Source organism: Podarcis vaucheri, assembly GCF_965113315.1.
Source record: "Podarcis vaucheri genome assembly, chromosome: 15".
In the NCBI taxonomy this organism is placed as follows: domain Eukaryota; kingdom Metazoa; phylum Chordata; class Lepidosauria; order Squamata; family Lacertidae; genus Podarcis; species Podarcis vaucheri.
The window spans coordinates 33,731,929-33,756,155 of NC_138753.1; the positions used below are offsets into that span (position 1 = coordinate 33,731,929).

A 24,227-nucleotide genomic window follows, 5' to 3' on the forward strand; every position below is an offset into this window, starting at 1 on the left:
CAGGATTCTGGGGATTGTAGGTCTGAGAGGGGAGCCACAATGGCACGAATCATTTTGGGGGAAGTCATGTGTTTTAAAGGCACCCCTGCAATGCAAGAATCTCAACTAGATGATCCATGGCCGATGGCCATCCAAGCACTGCTTAAAAACCTTCAAGGAAGGAGAGTCACTGCTTCAGGGCCTAAAGGCGTCTGGAACAGGAGAAAACAAGCTTGCTCCACCGTCCATGTAACAGCCCTTTAGACTTTAGTTATTGAAAGGTCTGCATAGTGTGGATCTCATATCAGTGTTATGAGAGTGTAAGCGACACATTTCTCTCTACCCTTTCTCCACATCAGGGGTCTCTAAGCTTTCCTTGCCTAGGGCTGGTGTCTCGAGCAACGATCGCACGGAGGGCGGGGGAGTGTGCACCTGTACATACACTATTTCCGGTACACTTCTGGGTTGGAGGAGCACCGGAAATAGCTTGTGCGCATGTGCAGGGGCCTCATCCGACCTGAATGTGCACTAGAAAATGTCCTCGCGCTGCGCTGCTAAGAGCGGGTGGCCATGGGTGGCAGCAGGGGGCGCCGCGGGCCGGATAAACGCGTCCCTCAGGCCTTAACTGGCCCCCGAGCCATAGGTTGGTGACCCCAACTCCACACAATGCAGAATTGCAATGGTAACCAGAAGGCTGGAGTTTGGAACCCAGCCAGGGCTGGCTTTGGGCAGGATCCTTGCATTGCCGGGGGTTGGACTAGATGACCCTTGGGATCCCTTCCAACCATGCCATATTATGATTATATCAAGCAGCTAAAGGAACAAAAAGATGCCTCTGAAGCATTTGGGAATCATAGGAACACTCACCCCACCAGTGGCTTCCACCAAGAGCTTACATCTTCCTTAGGAGAGAGGCATGCCAGAACAAGGACAGAAAGGCTCAGAGTTCAGGTAGGTAGAAATGCCAATTGAGTGCCCTATACTATCGGAATGCTTCCTTCCCATGTCCCCCACCCTCAAGCGCCAGACTGCTGCTAGCATGGCTGGGAGCCAGGTGCCTGCTGATTGCTCCATTTTCTTTGCAGCAAGGGAGCCTTTCCCCAACATATACTTGGTTGTGGCCAAATCCCTGGAGAGACATGATGACCCTCAGGTATTGGGGCAGAGGGAAGGAAGGGGCCCTTGTGAAACACGTTTGTGAGTCTGTGGCTTCCAGCAAGTGCTTTTCAGAAGCATTGCTCCCTCCAACAGAGGAGGCAGAGGATAGCCATCACGGCTAGTTGCCTTTGATAGGCTTCTCCTCCATGCAGTTGTCTAGCCCTCTTTGAAAGCCATCCTATCCAAGATGCTCTTGTGGTGCATCTGATTCTCCTATGCTTCCTTGCACCTGCAAGGAGATGACTGTGGCTAGTTGCCTTTGATAGGCTTCTCCTCCATGCAGTTGTCTAGCCCTCTTTGAAAGCCATCCTATCCAAGATGCTCTTGTGGTGCATCTGATTCTCCTATGCTTCCTTGCACCTGCAAGGAGATGACTGTTGTGAGATCCTTTGGTTAATATCTATCTGGGCTGGAAAATATTAAAGAATCAGAGGACTGGTGAGCTTCCCTTGAAGCACAACTGATCAAAGGCAGGCAGATCTGTTAGCATCTTGATGCCATCATACCCCGCAAGCATCTCAGAAAAAGCTCCCAAGCTGATGGAGAAGAGAGCAGTTAAGTGGTCAGTGGGGTTCCAGGTTGCCGTTTGTGGATCCCACTACAGCCCTTCCAAGTTGCCAAAGAAATCAATGTCACAACAGTTTTTTCCTCGCACCTTCTCCCCATGATCCCTTGTGGGGCCTTCTCAGACATATGCTGTGTCTGAACCAGCAGATCCCACCAAACCAAGTAATCAAGGACCCAGTCAGAAAAGGAGTGTGTGTAGTCATACCAGAAATAAGCAAAATAACTAAACAGGTACTCAAAGTCACCCCAGAACTGGCCCTGCTGAACATCTTCCAAGATAACAATGCCCACTCATGCTATAAAGAGCTCATAACCCACCAACAGCATACAATTCAATATGGCTAACTTAACCTGACAACCCCCCTCACCCAAGCACAAACAAATCCCTCTGCAGCCAGCCAAAGATGATCAACCACACCCTAGGCTACCCCAACCTCTTTCATCACCAAGGAAACATAACAAGTGAATAGAAAGAGAACTTCCCCAAGTGACACTGATAGAAAACCCCCAAGCATACACTAAATAAAAAACTTAAGCTTTGCCACCCAAGTCCCTCTCTCCTGTGCCCCCTGCATATGTCCACAGTATCCACAGGAATTGCCACTTTTAGTACTAGAGAATTGTGTTGCATTTAAGAAATAATGCTACACATTTTGAGTGAATAAAATCTTAAAGTCTTAAAGAGGTTTTAAAATAGAAAAAAATTCATTGAAGTTTCTCAGTGTTTTCAGTTTTCCCCAAATGGAAATCTTGGGAAAGTCTTTGGGGAAATAAAACAGAAAAGCATGTGTCTCCCCCCTTTTTTACTTAGCCTTCATATATCTACCTTTGCCGGACACCCTTGTCACTAATCAGAGTAGGTAGAACTGAGCAAAATGGGATGTATAGGCTGACCTGGTCCAAGGTGACTTCCTGCGTTTGAAGGAAGTACAGGCATTGTGAAAGCAGGAAGAACCCACACCACCTTTTGTACCTCTTATTTAGAATATTTGAGATTTCCCTCACTTGTATCTGTGAGGTAATAGAAGCATGGAAACTGCATGGGGAGAGGAGACTGTTTAGAGAGAAAGGAAGAATTTGAATTTTTTTTTTGTACTTTTTAATTGTATTACCACATTAGCTGAAAGATATAATTTGTTGGTTACAGACACTTTAAAAGTAGGCACAATTATATCATGACAAATTGTATGTAGCTTAAGCCTTTAGAAAAGCTGTAGCTATTCAAATGGCCTATCATGACAAAGAGTTTAGCTGCTAACATCCCTCTGAGGAAGTGGCGTAACAAATGGAGGCTCTCACAGTGAAGGAGGAATCAAATCCTTACTATATTTAAGTCGGTGCAATTGACTAATTCCAGGAACAAGTTTCAGGAAAAACATGTAAGAAGGGATAGTACTGCAAATCCAAAGGAATAGGAACATCTGAACTCTTGGTAATCGTCCATTCCTTCAAAGCGTTTTTGTCCTGTTCTTCAGCCAAAAAAGGCTTCCAGAGTTGCTTACAAATGCCAATGGTAAGACAGTCAATTCCATGAAATTTGCAATCTAAAATACATAAACTGGGTTGGGAGGGAGGAAAAGAGCATATTTAGGCACTAGGTATTTTAACAAGTTCTTTTTATGATCAGTGGGAATGGAATGAATTGCAAGGTAGGAGGCAAAGGTTTCTGGTATTTCCTCAAAGTCTTTGGGTCCTGCAGTCTTAACTGCCCCTTTGCTATAGTCTGATGGAATGGCTGCAGATTGATGACACTTTAGCAGGGAGCCTGATGGAGCTGGTGTTTCAACAGAGTTTATGGAGAGGACTTGCAGTCCTTCTGATAAAATAGCTGCTTGTATATGTCATCTAATCTAGCTCCAGAAGCAATAGCCTTTAAATAGGATGGCTTTGTAAAAAGAATTACAATATGAGCAGGAAAGGCAAACAAACTAAAACAGATATTTGCAAGGCTCAGATGCAATCTGAACTTTTCAAGGCGGGCAGGAATGTCACATGGATCACAAAAAGTGCCAGTGTGCTGTAGATGTTAGAGTGTTGGACTAAGACCCTAGAGACTGCAGTTCTAGTAACCATTTAGCCATGACAGTGTTTTGAAGCTGTACTACAGAAAGCAAAGACAGCTGTATTGCATATGTACACTTAGTTCAGAACTAAACAAGTTGGAAAATGTGAGAGCTGGCTAGTTTGTGTGTGTGTGCTGAAATATAAAATGACAATTTTTTGAATGCTGTGCTGATTTGCTCCATTTTACTCAAGAATTAGGGTGGAATGGAAGAGTATCATTTGTAAGGTATTAATGTATTTGAAAAGGAAAAGCTGGTGCTAAGTCTCTACTAACTGCTTTTTAGCCCCTGGTAATTGTGCTTCATGGTTGGAAAAGCTCTGTGTTTATTCTTGCCTGCTTAATTTCAGTTGCCTTTGTTATGGGTATTCCACTCCGCACATTAACCAAAATGCTTTAATTACAAAGCCATTTGTACCAATGTTGGTTAAACAAATCAGTGTTTGGAGAAAGCAGGATTCTGCCTGCAGAACTAATTTCCTCAGCTGGGTGGGAAGGGTTTGAGGGGGGAAATCCCCCAAAAAGTAATGTGGAGATCTAAGCAATCACAGCTGTCAGGACTCCAGGACGGGAGCAATCAGATACGTAATTATACTATTCTAATTACAGGGATTACAGAGATCGTGGCATTACAAATTGCATGAGCTGCGGGCATTAGAATACATTAAATGCTTACTTGAAAGCAAAGCAGGTGACTAAGCCAAGGATGCCCTGCTCTTTGTAAAGAATAAGACTTTCTGTGGAATTGATGACACATTCCCCTATTATCAAGATGGAATTTGGTATAAAGTGTGGAATTCAGACTCAAATGTTTCAATGAAAAAGAGAGAAAACTTGGACCTTAAAAAAGATTTTTAAGATAGACTTTGAAACCTGAGGAACCAGAAGAAGGGCTGGACAGGATTTCAGGGGGCTGGAGGTTAGAGCTTCAGAAGATGGCTATTGAGCTCATATACAGTGGTGCCTTGCAAGACGAAAAGAGTCCGTTCTGTGATTCTCTTCGTCTAGCGTTTTTTTTGTCTTGCGAAGCAAGCCCATTGAAGGATTAGCGGATTAGCGCTATTAGCGGCTTATCTGCTGATCGGATCAGCTGATAAGCCGCTTAGCGGCTTAGGAAAAGGGGGGGGGAACCCCAGCAGGAACTCGCAAGACATTGTCGTCTTGTGAAGCAAGCCCATAGGAAATTAGTTTTGCGAAGCACCTCCAAAACGGAAAACTCTTTCGTCTAACGAGTTTTCTGTCTTGTGAGGCATTCGTCTTGCAGGGCACCACTGTACTGTATGTGGACCTCTCATACGCCTCTGGCCACTCATGAAACAGGATGCTGGATAGGCCTTTGTTCTGATTCAGCAAATTTCTTAATGTTCCTTATCTCTAAAGCAAAAAAATACATGCAAGTACAGTGGTATCTCGGGTTACATACGCTTCAGGTTACATACGCTTCAGGTTACAGACTCCGCTAACCCAGAAATAGTACTTTGCTTCAGGATGAAAACAGAAATCGTGAAGCAGCGACGCGGCAGCAGCGGGAGGTCCCATTAGCTAAAGTGGTGCTTCAGGTTGAGAACAGTTTCAGGTTAAGAATGGACCTCCCGAACGAATTAAGTACTTAACCAGAGGTACCACTGGTTTTTGCTCAATATTTGCAGGTAGCATTATTTTTCTACATATGGTGTAAAATACGTTTTGATGATACTGTATGTGTAGCCTTAATGATACTGAGGTAGGGAAAAATGAAGAAAGCTGTAGGTGTAGGCGAACACGATTAACAGGGCAGCATAACCTTACAGCAGGGTGGCAGCGTTAGCTCTGTTGCAGCAATAGCATAGAATCATTGAATTTTAGAGGTGGAAGAGGGACCTTGAGAGTCATCTAGATCACCCCACCCTGCTATGCAGTAATCTTTTTGCCCAACTTGGGACACAAACCCACGACCCTGAGAGTAAAAGTTTTATTCATTTACCAACTAGGTTATCCTGCCTTGGTGTCTGTTCATTTCATTGGGTTTCCTTAGAGCAGGGCTAGCATTTGGAAAAAAAATGTGGTTATGTGCAATGTGGAAGTGAAGCAGACCTTTCCCAACTCCCCAGCTCTTTGATCTCATTTCTTACTGATAAGCATAACCAATAAAACATGAAATTTAATGAAATCACAAAATCTTGAACATGCATGTTGCTGTTCATGTTACACAGAGCACTTGAGATTTAAAACGTCTTTATAAAATTTGTGTTATTCATAACAATTCAAGGGAGAGCATAAGCAGATCTGCTACCATGCATTAAATTCTTAGTGTTTGCGAGAGAAAGACTACACCCCATAGAACTTCAGCCAACTTAGAACACACAGCTCTGATTGAGGAAACTGACCACTGTAAACTACGGTATTATTAACCAGTGGTGTGCCTGATAAAGCAAGTGGTTGACCTTCCTCTGTAATACTGCTATTATTGGAAGGATAGAAACAAATTCATTGTTTTGTACCTTCTTAACACATCTAAATAAACAGTGTCATGAAAAGAAAGGAAAGAAAATGTACAGAAGTAGAGGTTAGTCAGTGTGATTTAGTGGTGTAATGGTTAGAGCAGGGGTCAGCAAAGTTTTCCAGCAGGGGGCTTGTCCACTGTCCCTCAGATCTTTTGGGGGGCCAGACTATATTTTTTTTTTGGGGGGGGATAAATGAATTCCTTTGCCCCACAAATAACACAGAGATGCATTTTAAATAAAAGGTGACATTCTACTCATGTAAAAACACACTGATTTCTGGACCATCTGCGGGCTGGATTGAGAAGGCGATTAGGCCGGATCCGGCCCCCAGGCCTTAGTTTGCCTACCCATGGGTTAGAGTGTTGGAGACAGGAGTTCAGATCCCTGCTCAGCCAGTCATAGTGTCTTAGCCTAACCTACCTCACAGGGTTGTTGCTAGGATAAAATGAGGAGGGGAAAAACCAAGTACACCACCTTGAGCTCTGAAGGAAAGGTGGGATATAAATGCAATAGACAGATGGTCTTATAATCATTGCTCTTCTGTCACACAGTTCTTACCTTTGAACCCAGCTTTTCCATTTATATTGCCAATGGTGATGTTGCGATCTGGGATTAACGACATCACATTTTTTGGCTACTATTTTAATGCCATTCTTTTTCAAAGCTGAGGAAATGTTTCAGGGAACAAGAAGCAAACTCAGCAGGTGAAGTGAGAATAGGTTGCAGAATATGTTTGGAAATTGAGAGTCCCATGGTGTCCTTAATGCATTAAGTTGAATAGGTGTCCCAGCAAAATGCATTTAACCCTGGAAGATTTCTGAAAGCCACCTCTCCTCCCATTTGTGATGAGTGCTTGTTTGCCTTTCGCACTTGTCAGTTCCCCAAGCAGCCCTAGAAATGATGAGTAGCAAACTCATTACCCCAAAATACAATTTGCAATTCTAATACAGATGTTATCCAAAGGTGCCTCTTGCGCTTTTATAGATCTCACCACTGTAACCCCCAGCAGGAGACATTCCATGTTTCACAATTGATTTCCTTCCTTTTGCTATAGCCATATTGGTTCATTGGATGTAATACACATAGTTTTATCTCTATCATATGATGAATGTACATATCAGGCACATCAAGTTAAAACACATTAAAATGTGCACCATTAATCTGCAGGCTTCATGGTTTTTTTATAAAAAAAAATCTGAGTGCATGTTATCCTTGATCCAGTTGTGCATTTTAAAACTAGAAACATTCTTATGTGTAATGCTTGCATGCTGATCTGATCTGAAACTGAGAAATTGAAAGATGAGGATGGTCACCATGATTGCACAGTAGAATGAGACACGAAATAGCCAGTGGAATTCTATAATTCTCTTCCTACATGTTATCTAGCCTCTCTCTAGCAAAGGACAACAGACTGAATTCTTAGGGTTATGAAGACTGTTGTCTTATAACTAATTTTCTCTGTTCTTGGAAAGTGATATGTATATCAGTTGATTATTGTGATTTTAGTATTAATAAATGGGTCCGATAGGCTATAAAATCAGACAATTCATAAATGCTCAAATCTAGAAAAATTGGATCATAGTGATTCTCCCCATAACAAAACAGTTGAACATTCATCATTGTTTGTCACTTTTGAGAAATACATTTCAGAAGCTGAGGATCCTGTACACACACCCTTGCTGCTCTGTGATCCATATGGTAATGAGACTGAGGCGATGTAACTGATAAGTGCAGCTGGTTATTCACAAAGTATGTCTCACAAATTTTTCACTGTGTTTAAGATTAAGTCTATTATAGAACAACCATCCTTTACCCTGGTGCATTTTGGGGGGAGACAAACCACAAACCTGGGTTCAGACATGGCGTAGCCCATAGCAGTGCTGCAGAACCAAGGAAGGAGCACAGTGGCCATCATTTTTTACTCCAAGAACCCACTCATTTGTGCTATGTCATAAATCCACTTGGTGCTAAATGCACACTGGGCCTCTGAATCCAAGTACAGGATAATATGTTTCCTTGATCAAAGTAATCCAGCATTCAGCTTGTTCTAGGCTTATATGGAGGAAGTGCTTCTCTCTGCATATGACCAGATTAGGTCATCATTACAAAGGTCAGAATCTGCTTTATGTTCAGGAGGCCTAATCCATTCTTTGAATTCAAATGACCAGCGTTCCAGAAGTTGTCAAATGATCCATGATAGAATGTTATGATTGCAACCTGGAGATTCCATGTACCTAACAGGTCAGCAACCTCAACAGAATATATTATTAGTGCTTTATCTCCTTGCCTTCTGCCCAGGCAGCCATGGAACAAAATGAGTCCTGCTGGCTTAAGTAACTGGAAGAGAAGAAAGGACCAGTGCAGGGGAAACCTGTTGCAACTGCAGAGTTCTTTTAAAAGCCTATGTGTTGCATCCTATGTTACATGGCAAACAGAATCCTAGCAGCTCATTTAATGTTTGCTGTGTTCAGTAAAAGTGTCTACAGTATCTGCTTTCTGAGCATCCTCATATCAACTCCTAAATCTCCTGTACCTTTGCAAGTATTTTGTGGATTATTTGACCCATGTAATCAGATCTTCATTTTCTGTTTTCTTAACATGAATCTTTTCGGGACTCCTAATTCAGAGAAAGGGAGCCTGTAGACTGTCAGATGTTGCTAGACTGGAGCCCAACCCACCTTCTCTGGCCTTGCACTGATGGATTGGAGTCCAGTACATGGGGGACACAGATGTTTTACCCCAGCATGCATTCACCTAGTCCTCCACCTGTGCAAGATTTGAGTGATAAACAGGTTTGAGTGGTTTCTGCAAAAAATGTAGAATGATTACCTACATTCATCCTTGACCTTATGGTTTCCTTGTTATAGTGGCCATTCTGTGTCATGTACCATAGTAGTGATGTTGGTTCTGGGGCAGGGCTGATTTATTGTAAGTCCATACTTTCTCTTACTCATTTCTTCTCTGATCTAATCTGACCTATCACTTTGAATTACCTGGGCTGAGACCTGCACTACCTTGTTGTGTCTTAATCCTCCCCCCCCCGTATCCTTCATCAAAGATTCTTTAGCTATGCTTTTGTCAGCACTAGAGTATTACATAGCAAATATGTATTTTTTCCTTGTGCTTCTAAGAAAATAGAGTGCAGTGTCTGTCTCTGTCTCTCTCTTTCCATCTCTTTTACAATTTGCAGCACATCAAAACGTAATTCTATCCTGTATTTTGCTAGTTATGTTTGTTCTAAGCAAGGTTCATGATGGGCAAATCCTCCTGTTTGCCTTATGACAATCTCCATGTTAGAGAGATAATAAGAACAAAATTAGAAGGACTCTTGATAATCCAAGTGGTCCAAAGTGAATGAGGAATGCAAATCAGGTGAACAGTTAATTACTTTTTGAAAAATTCATTATTTGTCTAGAGCAGCTGATTGAAAAGCAGTGTTGCAATTTAAATTAAGACTATTTGTTCATTTCCAGAATGAAATAGTGTAATTTGACTTATAATCTGTTACAGCTTAGATGAGTAACAGTGATCTGAGCGCCCAAGGCAGCTTTGGCCAATTGAATAACAAAGCTTTCTGATGAAGCAGGTAGAGGTGAAATAAGGGACCTCTTCTTCTGATTCTAACATACAAGCACACACACACTAGCAATTAATTGTTGTCACTGTTGGAAACACAGTAGTGCTTTTATCCTACACCACTTGAATTTGCATATCATGTATCATTCTCCATGTTGCCCTTGGACATTATTATGATTGGTTGGAGCATAATACACAGTGATTCATCTTACACATGCAGCACTTTCCTTTTAATGAAGTTACAGGCTTTGCATATGAGTTAGCTTAGGGTGACATCACAATTAGAAAAACTATCAGATCTTACTCTGTAGGGAAACAAGAATGTTTCTTTGCTACTAATGCAATAGTCTGATTCTTCTGAACAACGGGGTGTTTAGGAGGATGCAGCTGATCTAAAAATTTCCCTTAAAATCGTAGGAGTGAGTTACACACGCTTCAAAGTCATTCTGGGACATATTGACTATCTCATTCTATACAGCTGCAGTTGACACATCCATTTTCAATTGGCTCTGTCCACTTACAGCAGTCTGTGAAATGCTTATTTATGCTTCAGACTTGTTTTCAGTCATTCTGATTTTGTGGCTTTTAACGTAAGTTAATATATCAAACCCTTTTACAGTCATGTTGAACGCAAAGCACTCTGGACAACGTAGGATTCTGTCTGTCTTGCATTGGCACTTGCCGCTATTTATGTCACTTCTTATACCTTGCTTTTCTATGTTATATCTGAAGCAGCTTATAACATCATGAAAACAAACTCATAAACATTGAAATTAGCGAAGTGACAATAAAATAACCTAACAACGAAACCTAGTGGCATCAGTTTAACACACTACCATCAGAAGTTTCAAAGCTCATGTTCTTGGATGGAATTAGTTCTTCCATGTATCATCTAATCTTATTTCAGAATCCTTAGGAGATGGCAGAGGCATAAACAGCCATTTGTAAGTTGCATGTCTTTTGAAAATCACAGTACAATTAATTCAGGAATAGGAGAAAAGAGAAGAGAGGTACCGGTACTTAAGAGACTCCTTGACCATAGCTCCTGGTTCCTTTCTCTCCTCTTCCATGAAAACTGTTTGTGGCCTGTGATGAGTAGGCTTCATGATGTTAGGATTGAAGTAAACTATATATTTATGCTGAAGTTTCATATACGGTGGTACCTCAGGTTACAGACGCTTCAGATTACAGACTCTGTCAACCCAGAAATAGTACCTCGGGTTAAGAACTTTGCTTCAGGATGAGAACAGAAATTGAGCTCTAGCAGTGGGGTGACAGCGGGAAGCCCCATTAGCTAAACTGGTACCTCAGGTTAAGAACAGTTTCAGGTTAAGAACGGACATCCAGAACGAATTAAGTTCTTAAACAGAGGTACCACTGTACTACTTGACATTGGGGGGAGGGGGCTAAGTGGTTTAGGGAAATTATAAAATCAAAATCAAATCTTGAAAGACAGTAGCAGGAGGTTGAAACTGAAACATAAGTGATAGAAAGGCCGGTTGGAGTGACTATGGAAGACTATATACAGGTACTACTAATTTACTTCATGGGTGGTCAATGTGGAGCAACTCTCAGCCCCAGCCAGAATGTCAAGCAGCCAGGGATGATGAGAATTGTAGTCCAAAACATCTGGAGATTACCACGTTGACTAGCCCTGGTCTGTTCCACAGGTTGAAGGATAAAAGTATGTGGGTGCGGCAGGGGATGAGGGTTATTGTGACTTGCTGGACATGGCCTAGACGATAAGCTGATGCCCAACTCCCAGGTCTCCTAGTTTGTGTCCCTCAGTACCCATCATTCTGTGTCTTGTAAAGCTGTTCATCAGACAACTGCACAGCTGCAATTTCCCCCATTGCTGTCTCCATGCTAGAAACAGCTGCTTGTCATTCAGCTGTTAATGGGACAAGACCGGCTGGCATCAAAATTTGAGTTATGGCTTCCAAAGTTAATGACACTGGATTAGCTGGATGCAGAGGAGGGACTGCTGGTGGGACAATGATGAACAGTCAGAAGGAAAAAAGGGGGCATACTGGGAAGAGAAGGTGTTGGAAGCTGAAGAAGCAACAGGGTTTAGTGATCAGGAAGGGTCTGTTGCAGAAAGCAGTTCAGAATCAGAGGCAGGAGAGATAGAGGGCCAGAAGACAGAGATGAGACAGGCTTCTGAAGAAGCCAGGGGGGTCGCTCCCTTCTGTTGCAACCAGCTTCCCTCCCCCATGGTCTCCCAGAATACACAGAGAAATGAAGAGGCCAGAGCAAAGAGATACAAGACAATGGAGCCTTAGGTTACTGGGGAAGGAACCAGAGGAGGAGCCTTAGAGAGCAGTGGGAAAGCAGGGGCCTTCAGTCCTTGCAATTGCCTCATTGGGGCAAGACCTACTGGGAAGAGTTGCTGTGATCACTAGGCCTGCACTGTTTTGGTTTCCTTGAATAAGGAGTTAACTTCACTGACACTGGGTGTTTTATTACTGAACTACTCCTGACTCTGGCTCCTATCACGGGGTAGTTAATCTAGTGCATGCATAATCTAGGTTGACAAACTAAGGCCCAGGGGCCGGATCCAGCCCAATTGCCTTCTGATCTGGCCTGTAGACGGTCCGGGAATTGCCATGTGGATCTGATTTTGATTGTTCGGGCTGCACCATCCCCCCCGACACACCACAGTAGCACCTCCACCCTCCCTCCACCTGGCTTCTACCTACCCTGTGGAGGAAGGGGACTGGGCTTTGATTGGTGCCAGCAGCAGCAGTGTGATTGCTCAAGTGGGCGCCATTTAAAGCAGCCCCTCTCCGGAGCCCTTTCGCGCTCCGCTTATCATCCCTCTGTAGCCACCACTGCCATCCGGCCCCCCACAAGGTCTGAAGGACAGTGGACCAGCCCCCTGCTGAAAAATTTTGACGACCCCTGATCTAGTGCTCTTCAGATGATATTGGACCAACGCCCATGAGTTCCAACCAGCATGACCAACTATTGGGGATGGTGAGAGTTCTAGTCCAACAATATCTTGAGGGCACTGTGGGTGTCTGCTATAGACCTCCAAGCCCAGACTAAGGACTTGGATGCTGCATTCCTACAGCAGATTACCAAACATTTAAAAAGGAGAGATATAATAGTCATGGGAGACTTTAACTACCCCAGTATCTGTTGGAACTCACACTTTGCCAAGAATGTAAGGTCCAACAAATTCCTCCATTGCCTCACTGTCAGTTTCATTTCCCAGAAGGTGGAAGAAGCAACAAGGGGATCATCTCTCTTGTACCTGGTCCTCGCCAACAGGGAGGAACAGATCAATAAAGTGAAAGTACTGAGAACCTTGGGAAGAAGTGATCATGTTCTCTTGGGCTTATTTTTACAAAGGCAAAGCATAGCTGAGTGTAGTCAGACATGTACTCTGGACTTTAAGAAGGTTGGTTTCAGAAACATTTTACTGACTGAAATAATGGTCAGAAATACTCAAAGAGAGGCAAGTCTAAGCTGGATAGGAGTTTCTTAAAGGTGAGCTGAGATGTAAGAAGGGCATATATAAGAAATGGAAGAAAGGAGACATCACAAAGGAAGAGTATACACAAGTAGCCAACAGATGCAGGGGAAAGGTCAGGCAGGCCAAAGCTCAAAATGAACTCAGGTTTGCAAGAAAGGTTAAAAGCAATAAAAAGGTTTCTTTGGCTATGTTCAAAGCAAGAGAAAGAGCAAGCAAGTAGAAGGACTCTTGTGTGGAGAAGATGGAGAAATACTATTGAGTGACTGGAAGAAGGTGAACTGCCTAACATCTGCTTTGCCTCTGTCTTCACCCAAAAGGAAACTGATGCCCAGCCTTGTGATAACAGAATAAACAATGCAAGGAGGGAGCTGAAGGGCTAAAGGAGCTTGCAGATGTGATTTCTGGGCCTCTATAATCTTTGAGAATTCCTGGAGAACCAGTAAGGTCCCTGTGGCCACCATCTTCAAAAGTGGGGGAAAGGAAGACCCAGGTAACTACAGACCAGTTGACAGTAAGAACCATTCGAAAGTGAAACGGGCTCCTTTGGGAGATGATGGACTCGCCTTCCTTGGAAGTATTTTAAGCATAGGTTGGATGGCCTTCTGTCATGTATGATTTAGTTGAGATTCCTGCATTTCACAGGGTTGGACTAGAACAGTGTTTTTCAACCTTTTTTAGGCAAAGGCACACTTGTTTCATGAAAAAAATCACGAGGCACACCACCATTAGAAAATGTTAAAAAATTTAACTCTGTGCCTATACTGACTATATATAAAGTAATTCTCTTGAATAGGAATCAAATAAACACAAATCAAATAAACACAAACACTTAACATCAGTGGTGGGATTCAAAAAGTTTAGTAACTAGTTCCGACATTCAAGCATGGTTTAATATTTTTTTCTTTAATGGCAAACAAAAACGTTGCGGACTGTTCTCTGCTCAGCGGGGATCGATCCACTGATCCCCGCTGAGCCGGCGGATGACAGCTCCGTGTGCAGAGAGGGAGATGTCAGAGCCCCGCTGCTCTCTATGGGGAATTGGATGAGAGCGGACCGCCTGTCCGCTCTCATCTGATCCCATCCAATCTGATCCCCACCCAGGACGGATGGAAAATAGGGTGGACACAGTCCGGCGCCCGCCTAGTGGGCGAAAATGTGACATTATTTTTTTAAAAAATCTTTCGAATTTTTCAATTTTTCCCACGGCACACCAGGCAACATCTCGCGGCACACTAGTGTGCCGCGGAACAGTGGTTGAAAAACACTGGACTAGAAGACTCTCGGTGTCCCTTCCAACTCTACCTTTCTAGGATTCATAGATGCTAGAAACAGTTTGATCCCTCTTCCTTTCATTAAATGAACAGCTTCCATGACTGTTGCTGCTGCATATTTTCTCTGAACATCTTTTCCATGGGAGACCACTTCAGCCAGCAGCTGCATCCACCTCCTATGAATGCAATCATAGATGCAGGGCAATCTATTGCACTATATGAAAAATTAGAGCATTTTTATTCTTGTCTTTATTTTGATTCCTTCTAGGAGTTAGGAAAATAGGATTGCTGATTAAAATGGATACACTTCAGCTTCGTCCAAAGCCCTTCCTGACTGGCAATAAGATTGACCTGAATCATGCTAATCAACAATTGCTGTATGTTAGGCTTATGGAAATACAACATCTGCACAAAAAGGGAGGAAGGATAATCAGTTGCTGATTACAAAACTTCACTTTATTTTAAAATGATTTTGTGTGTGTGTGTTTTAAGGTCAATTTCTGTTGGGACGGGAAATATCAGTATGAGACTCCCCAAGCCCTTGCTCATTTTATATTAATGAGATCATCTCACACAATTGAATTAATATTTGCAATACATTTGATCAGACTGCTGGTCTTCCTATAGTGACTTGTGGATGGATACATTATTCCTACCATATAGATTTGCTGAACTCTCTTCAATTAGAAATTGCTTCATGTAGAGAAAAGTCTGTGTCACACAATCAAAATTATGAATACTGTTTCTGAATTGCATTGTAGACTTTCCCCATGAATATTGTGTGTAGCCATCAGTTAACTTCACTGTATACAGAAAGTAGCTAAATCAGTTGTAAAAATATTAATATTCCTTTATTTATCTTAATGCCTGATCTAACTTATTTAGCATGTATTTTTGAAGGAGTGTTTTGAAATCCCATTAGTTATTTCATATTTTTTTTGCATCAGGGACAGTATAGTCAGAGGTAGGCAACCTTTTGCTAGTAGTTAACTGAATCTCTGCAGCTCAGGACAAAGTTGACTTGGGAAACCTAGACATATTTTATATTGCATATTAACATACTACATCTGTTTGAAGCCTTTCTTACATCTTTTTAAATATTGTAAGGAATTTTGTGCGTCATTGCTTCCTCCCTTTTTTTGTGGGAGTATAGTGCAAGTCTCAGCTCAGAGAGGGCTCATCCAGACTTCCAACTTTCCCCTGGGAAGATGCGCTCTTTAGTGCTAAATCAGAGCAATCAGTAATTGGGTTTTCTGTGGATTGGCATTTGCTCCAATTCACCGCTAAAGAGCAGATTTTCCCTGGCAAATCAGTGGAGCAAACAGAACACTGCTTGGACATGTGCAGGACAAGTGGGAAACCACTTTGGACCCGTGCTTTCTGTGCACAAGACAAGTGGAAATGTGGATGTGCTGAAAGTCTACAGCCTCTCGTTCTATCTATGTTGCCACATTCTACAAATAGCTCTTGAAATCTTTTGATTCTTTTCCTATAAGGATGTAGAATAGTTTGTGTTCTTGCTTGGACATTAGATTTGCTCCTTGTCTATTAGGCTTATGTGGCATCATGCCAGGAGCTACATGTCATCAACTCCTGAACAGACTGCCTGAGAGAAGAAGAACTAACTTCTTTTCACACAGGAGGAATGGCTTTTCCTAATATGTTACCATTACTTGCTGTAATACATGCCTGCACCACCTAAATACAAAATAGGTATGCTTTTTTCCCTGAAAAGAACTGGTTTGTATCCAATGCAATCTGTCTGCAGGTGGGAAAGACTACCTTCCTCTCCTCTGCACCCCCGTGTTCCTTCAAAACCTGCTCTTGAGTGTTGGGAAATCCTCCAGAGCAGATTTTGACAGTACGCAGATGAGAAAAGAGGAAGAGGAAGTCCTGTTACATGAGTGGAAATTTGCTCATTCACTGTTGGGTTCTGCCCATAGCTTTAGCTATATGCAGATTAATGCAAATTGGTCGATTCATTTGATTAAGATTTGTTTTTAATTGGGTGAGAGCCCTACAGCAGACCAATATTTAATTTAATGTGTGTATGTGTTCTATATAAAAAAGACTTGCAAAGTGAAAACATCACTGCCATCCACATTGCTGTCCAGAAAGTCAGAAACCCAAGACTAGTGCGTAGAGATCTTAGATGAGAGTGAAAAATGAGATGACTTTGTGTTTTTGGAATCAGTAAATCATCCAGCCTCCTCCTGAAGAATCGAGCCTTTTATGGCTGCTCAGCCCCTTTTCAAAGACTGTTTTTCATGCAACTGGCAGGAGGCAGGGATCCAGCTGTTTCTCAAAGGACAGCAGGAAGTGGCAACCTCCTTGTTTCTACTGGTGGGTGAAGCTTGGTGAAGACTCTCACCCTTGGAAGCAGAAAGATCATCTGCAGACATCTGATGGGTCCCACACAGCCTCTTTGTAGCTATCAGCATGGGCTGGACTGATTCCTGATGGGCATAGAGCATGTGCATTGAAACCCCTGCCACATGTAGAATACTAACTCGAAATTCAAATTAAATAAGGATAATTAACAATTAACAAAAAGCTAAGCAGACAAGTAATTAGATATTCCCTGACTAGTGTTTACTGTAATTTCGTGACCCATTCATAATTAACCTCAGATTGTAAAGTATATTGATGAGAAGCCAAAGTATAAACTTGTATTAACAGTGACAGAATAAGGTGCCAATTAAACTGCATTTCATTCAAGCTTGGGAAAGCAAAGCTATAATGGGTTTTTATTATCTTCCCATGCTTCCCTATGCTTGGCACGTGCCAGAACGAGATTAGGAGTTGATGAAAGGGGATAAAAAAACTGCCTGATGTCTGTAGCAAGTTGGGGGCGGGAAGTAATAATAAAGAGGGTTTAAAGAAAAACAATAAAAATGTTAAGCAGCCTTCTGCTGTACAGGAGTGCATACGCATGCTGAATAGTATCAACACATGCATCCCAAAGTTAACCTTTTTCAGGTATGGCCTGAATAGCTGGGCTTCCAGTGCATTCTTTTCTGACAGACAACCAGAAAGCTAACTCGGAGGCATTATTAACCTATCTGAATGTCATGTTCCATTCTATTGATATTTTGTTAAGGATAATCAATGGTGATAACTTTTTATTCCCTCCATTAAGTTTTGTTCTTCCTTGTAAGAAGCCACCTTCTCCATCACAGCAGATCGATTCTACAACAATGCCAAACCAAATGTGAGAAACTGCATTCCTAGGACTTATTCTTTCTTGAATAAAGCAAAGGGGTGTATGTGATTAAATGAAACCCCTGGCTCTTAATTTCTCAACAGCGTGGATGGAGATGCTGTGGGATTCCAACACTCATCAATCCCATCAATGAGCATGACCAGTGGTTAGGAATGATGGAAGCTGTAGTCCAGTAACATGTGGAAGGCCACAGATTCTCTTCCCCTGTTCTACAGAACATTGCCGGTGACAGCTGAAGCTAATCCCTGCCCTGTCCTTTAACTTATCTTCCATTTAAAAAATCAATTTATCAGATTTATATCCAAATGTTTTGACCATCAAATCCTCCAGCAATTCAATAGATAATTTTAAAAGCTTACTTCTTATACCCCTCGCCTCATTATTCACAATACTTTAGTTTTCACTGTAGGTTATGGTTTTGCTATAGCCCATTCCTTCCAAGCATCTTACTACTATCCATCTCCATCTTGTAATGGATTAAAGAAAGCTTGTAATGTTAGCTTCACAGCTCCTAAGCACAGTTCCCATAGTTGCATGTCCTCCAGACAGTTGACTCTTTTAGACATCCTGCTTGGCAGCTGCCTGCTGCCTGCTGTCCCCTGTGACAGCAAAATTCTCTTTTATGATACTGTTTGCTCAAAAGAATGCCATTGAAATCAGTGGGATTTACTCCTAGGTAAGTGTGTATACGATTGATACCTTAGGCGTCCATCCTATGCCCACTGACCTGGAACTTGTACCTCTGTAGACATGCATAGAGCTAAAGCAGAGAGGAGTCAGGTGCTGTTCACTTGTAGTGTGTTGTGTTCATAAGTATGGAATGGCAGTTACTTGGATGCTGTCCTTTCTACTCCCTTCTTGGGATATCTTCTAATATCTGAGAAAGGGTCATAGCTTGGTGGTAGAGCATCTGCTTTGCATTCAGAATATCCCAAGTTCAATCCCTAGTAGCCTGGTACAGCTGGGAGACACCTTTCCTGAAACCCTGGAGAGCTACTGCCAGTCATTACATATGATACTAAGCTAGATGGACCAAGGTTCTGGGCAGCTTTCCATGTTTCTGTGAGGAGTCAATATAAGGAGGATCCATATAATGTGTGTTATACATGTGCTAAAGTTGGTTCTTCTCAACTTTGTGTGTACTCCTTAAAGAACAGTTTGTATGTCCACACTACAGACATTTGGACCAATCCCCAATCCCTGCTCTATGATACATCCAGCTCTAAACCACTTACCCATTGATAATCCTTGAGTATCAATAGCTTTAACATTGCTTTAACAGCATTGCCCAACAACTGATGGTCAAATCTGGCACTAGCCACTTAGGCAATGTGATTTGTTTATGTAGTTGTGGGTTGGAAGTGTACGTTGAGAAAATAATATGCAGCTTTAATATGGTGCTCTTCAGAGTGTCAAACCAAACAATGCACCCCTACCCAAAGGAGTGTATAATTTAAATTAAATTATTACTTCAAGAAAGAAGGCTTCTTGGAAACATAGAAAGTTGCTTTATACCAAGTCAGACTATTTGTCCATCTAGCTAAATATTGTACTTTCACTGGTTGCAGCTCTCTACCACCTGATGCATTAACTGGAGATGCCAGGGAGATTGAACCTGAGGCTTGTATGCAAAGTGTATGCCCTTGCACTGAGCTACAGTTCCTCCCCTTAAGTAAGAATCATGTCCCCAAACCAGAGGTAGGAAACCTGCCCTACTGCCTGACTCCTGTCCAAGCCAATACAGCTAGTGATGATGGGAAGCCAACAGCATCTAGAGTGCCATAGGTTCTCATCTCTGTTCTGAATGGACAAACTTCAGCTAAGAAAGCTGCCAGGAGAGGAGTTCGAACTCTTCCAGAGACTGGAACTCCTGGGCCTGGGCTGGTGAAGTCTGGCACCTTTGATCCCTGAGCCACTCTGCTGCAGAGAGCTTCTTTAATTACTGTATTTTTCGCTCTATAGGACGCACCCGACCATAGGACGCACCTTGTTTTAGAGGGGGAGAACAAGAAAAAAAATTCTCCCCCTCTCTGCTCAGCGCCCCTTCAGCGAAGCGGCAGGAGAAATGGAGCCCCTTCCATTTCTCCTCCCGCTTCGCTGAAGGGGCGCTGCATAGCTCTCCCTCTCTGCTGAAGCCAGGAGAGTCTTGCTCTCCCGGCTTCAGCAAAAGGAACCCGAAGCCTTCAGAGCACAGCGCGAGTTTCCGCTGCACTCCAAAGGCTTCAGGCGGCTATCCCTGAAGCCTGGAGAGCGAGAGGGGTTGGTGCGCACCGACCCCTCTCATTCTCCAGGCTTCAGCGAAAGCAACGCGTAGCCTCCGGAGCATGGAGGAAGCTTCGCGTTGCTATCGCTGAAGCCAAGGAGCCTGCATTCGCTCCATAGAACGCACACACATTCCCCTTAATTTTTGGAGGGGAAAAAGTGCGCCCTATAGAGTGAAAAATACGGTACTTATTATTATTATTATTTATTCAAACAACTAAGCTGGGACGTAAAGGTAAAGGGACCCCTGACCATTAGGTCCTGTTGTGACAGACTCTGGGGTTGGGCGCTCATCTCGCTTTATTGGCCAAGGGAGCCGGCGTACAGTTTCCGGGTCATGTGGCCAGCATGACTAAACTACTTCTGGCAAACCAGAGCAGCGCACGGAAATGCCGTTTACCTTCCCTCTGGAGTGGTACCTATTTATCTACTTGCACTTTGGCGTGCTTTCAAACTGCTAGGTTGGCAGGAGCTGGGACAGAGAAACGGGAGCTCACCCTGTCATGGGGATTCGAACTGCAGACCTTCTGATCGGCAAGCCCTATGCTCTGTGGTTTAACCCACAGCGCCACCCACGTCCCTTAAGCTGGGACATAATAGAGGCTAAAAAAATTATGCATGGTATGGCTAGAGAATGTGGATAGTGAGGTTTTCCTCCTTTCTCATAATACCGTAATTGTGGGTCATCCAATGCAAAATTGGTAGTAGATTAAAGATTGACACAATAACATTCACACAACACTTAACTAATTTATGGAAGTTGTTGCCACAGAATGTGGTAGTGGCTTTTTACTTAGAAGGCCTCTAACTTTATGGTGCTGCCTGTTTTGCATATGATACAGCTCCTTTGCCCAAGGCAGCTAAAAGTTCTGGTCAGTGCCTGGGTGGAAAACCAGCTATAAAATCCTGTGTGTTGCCTATAACTTCCATGATAGAAGAAAAGCAGGATATCAATGCACTGAATAAATAGAGGGGATTAATTAGATTCATCGTTGTGCAATATTTGTCATGACTGACTAAATCACACCTCTATGTTCAGAGGCAATAAACCTCTACATACCAGTTGGGGTGGGAGAACAGCATAAGAGGACTGTTGCCTTCTTATGTGTATCTCAAGAGCATCTGTTTAGCCACTGTGGAAAACAGGATGCTGGACTAGATATTCCTTTGGTCTGATCCAGAAGGGTTCTTTTATGTTCTTACTTACTACCAGCTCAGCATGTGAAATTACATGAATGTATAAAGTACAGGGTAAGATGGAATTGACCCCTCTGTGTTAGATATTGACTCTAAGGAAGATAGCCCTCTCTTAACTGCTATTGAAACCATAGAATGGGTCGTGTCCTTTGAAACATCATCTGCCTCATTATGCAACTACAGCCCTCTCCCCCTGTGTCCTGACTCCTGGATGCCCCCACATTACCCTGTCTCGTTGGAGTGTGGGTCACTGCTGTTATTTCCCTCCCAAGTTACAAGAGCCATAAAATTATTCTCCAAAGGGAAACGATTGCAGCAGATGCCACCTCCCCAATTCCCTCAAGTTCCAGACATGGATGTGATCAATGGCATAAACAAACAAGCGCATCAGCGCTCCAGCGTCTGCTGTGAACAAGGACAAGTAATCTTAATTAAGGTATTGTCCCAAAACTTTCTAAAATATGGAGAGCTTGCACTCTCAGTCTTAATAAAGTGCTACAAATGAAGAACTAATTTATATTTAACAAGGCATTTACTGGATGTTAGTCAACTAAGGATTGATTTATCTAAAAACAAAGAAGTGGAGAGTTATAGCTGTCTCATCAGCTTACAACTGTCCAATTCTAATAAAAGTTTTAGTCTAATAAAAGTAATCAACCTAGTGTATGTTAGCAGGCACTATACATTTTGCTAAAGTGCTAGTCATCATCAGCAAGGAGGATTGTATGTCATGGGGTTTAAAGATTCATTTTTTAAAAAATATTTTATTAAGGATTTTCTTGTTTTACAGAAGTAATATTCATTCTGAAGATTCATCTATCCATCCAATGCATTCAGTTGCTCAGACTATCTTACAATGATTATAATACAACTACTGTATCCTGTAATCAAACAATTTAAAACAAAGTAATATAAAAATGTAAACAAGCTCCGCCAGTAAAATACTATACAAAACACCATCTGCCTAGCAATACAAAAGCTTACCAGAACAGAAAAGCTTTCACTAATAGGCAGAAAACGGCAAGGGAGGGTGCCAAGCAAACCTTATGGAAAATGGTGTCCATTGGATGCAGCCACCAAGAAGGTCCTATCTTTTGTCCCAGACAAGCATTCCTCCAGGTCAGGCAGGATACAAAAAAGGGCCTCTCCAATGGAGATTAGGGAGGAGACAAGTAATTTAAGATGAGTTGGCCCCTGAATTTTCCTGGACCCAAGCCATTTAGAGCTTTGTAATCACCAGCACTTGTGGCCAGAAACAAATTGGCAAGTAGTTGCAGGATAGGTGTGATATGATCCCATGCTCAAACACCCGCTAACATCCTCTTTGCCACCATCTGGACTGACGTAAGCATTCAAAGACTCTTCAAAGGTAGCCCTGTATATAAAGCATTGGATTTATCCAGTCTGGTTATATATCTAAGATCTTCGCTGAATGTCAGAATTCAGAAAAGAATAGAATGAAAGTATAGCCGGGACGCGGGTGGCGCTGTGGGTAAAAGCCTCAGCGCCTAGGGCTTGCCGATCGAAAGGTCGGCGGTTCGAATCCCCGCGGCGGGGTGCGCTCCCGTTGTTCGGTCCCAGCGCCTGCCAACCTAGCAGTTCGAAAGCACCCTTGGGTGCAAGTAGATAAATAGGGACCGCTTACTAGCGGGAAGGTAAACGGCGTTTCCGTGTGCGGCTCTGGCTCGCCAGAGCAGCGATGTCACGCTGGCCACGTGACCCGGAAGTGTCTCCGGACAGCGCTGGCCCCCGGCCTCTTGAGTGAGATGGGCGCACAACCCCAGAGTCTGTCAAGACTGGCCCGTACGGGCAGGGGTACCTTTACCTTTACCTTTAGAGTAGAGAAGGAGAAATAAATAAGGAAATGTGTTTAAGTTAAATGGAAAAGTAAAATTGTGCTAAGAGAACGGTTGGAAGTCAGGCCACTTATGTGGGTGTGGGTGTAGGGTAAGTTTATAGGTACGTATGGTTTAGTTATATGTGGGTATGTGGGTACCTTTTGTTAAGAGGATAGGGTATGGTATTGTATTTGATTATATAATGAAGTCTTGAATAGTATTGTAATGAATAATGTATGTATGTCTTATATGTTTTACATGTTAATAAAAAATATGTTTTTTAAAAAAAGAATGCCAGGTGAAGAAATAGGAGTACCTCTGCTGATGGTGTTCAGTGAGGTCTTCAACTGGCTTGTGATGTTTTCTTGCGGCATTACAATGTGCAGCCCTTATTGCAAAATTGCAGGGAGATTTTTAATTTAACACAAAAGAATAGTTTTTAATAAAAATTCCCCTCTAGATTCTACCACCACATTCTAATGCATGGGAATAACAAGCTTAAGTTTCCATGTATAACTGGGTAATATTTGTAGGACTAATTTAATTGTGTGTTTCCCCATTTCCCTAAGCTGTCCTTCTTTCCAGACTTGCTGAGAAAGCACCTGGGGAAAGGGTCATGCTGTTCACTTCGGTGGACAAATTTCTTAAACAAACAGAGAGATACTTAACCACAAACAGACTCCAGGAAGAGAAGTATCTTCCTGCCAGGGTGGGAAGCTAGAGAGTGAGTTCAGTGTCCCTGGGTGTTTACAATTCCAGCTGCCCTGACTATGAATTGCTTATTTTTGGACAATAGGGCACAGACACTATAATTTGGTGTGTGATCATTGACACACCCTCTCCTTTGTCTTCCTTTCAAAGCCAATATCTCAGGCCCAGATGGGTTAATACATAATGCAGACATGCAAGTAATTGGCTGCCTTTGTATAGCAGTCAGTCATAGCTCGCTGTCCCTCTGATCCACTATTAGTGGCCATGCAAACACTCCTTCCACCTAATTAAGCACAGCTTTGAAAATACCCTTCCCAATGATGTTCCAGTCCCAAGCTAGTGATTCACATATGAGCCCCTACCTGTTAAACCTGCAATCTCACTCTCTTCTGGGATAGAACATCCCTGCCCGCCCCCAGGTG

General features: G+C 42.7%; 1 long non-coding RNA gene across 4 annotated transcripts in view; it reads left to right on the top strand.

Annotated features, from left to right (window-relative positions):
• LOC309519600 overlaps positions 1-24,227 on the top strand; it is a 75,187-nt gene that overhangs the window by 17,063 nt on the left and 33,897 nt on the right. For 3 of the 4 annotated variants that reach the window (XR_014213856.1, XR_014213857.1, XR_014213858.1), the window contains exons 3-5: positions 793-930; positions 1,065-1,132; positions 3,062-3,217. This is a non-coding gene — a long non-coding RNA (uncharacterized lncRNA). The remainder of the gene's footprint in view (positions 1-792; positions 931-1,064; positions 1,133-3,061; positions 3,218-24,227) is intronic. The other variant, XR_014213855.1, reaches the window with a different exon arrangement.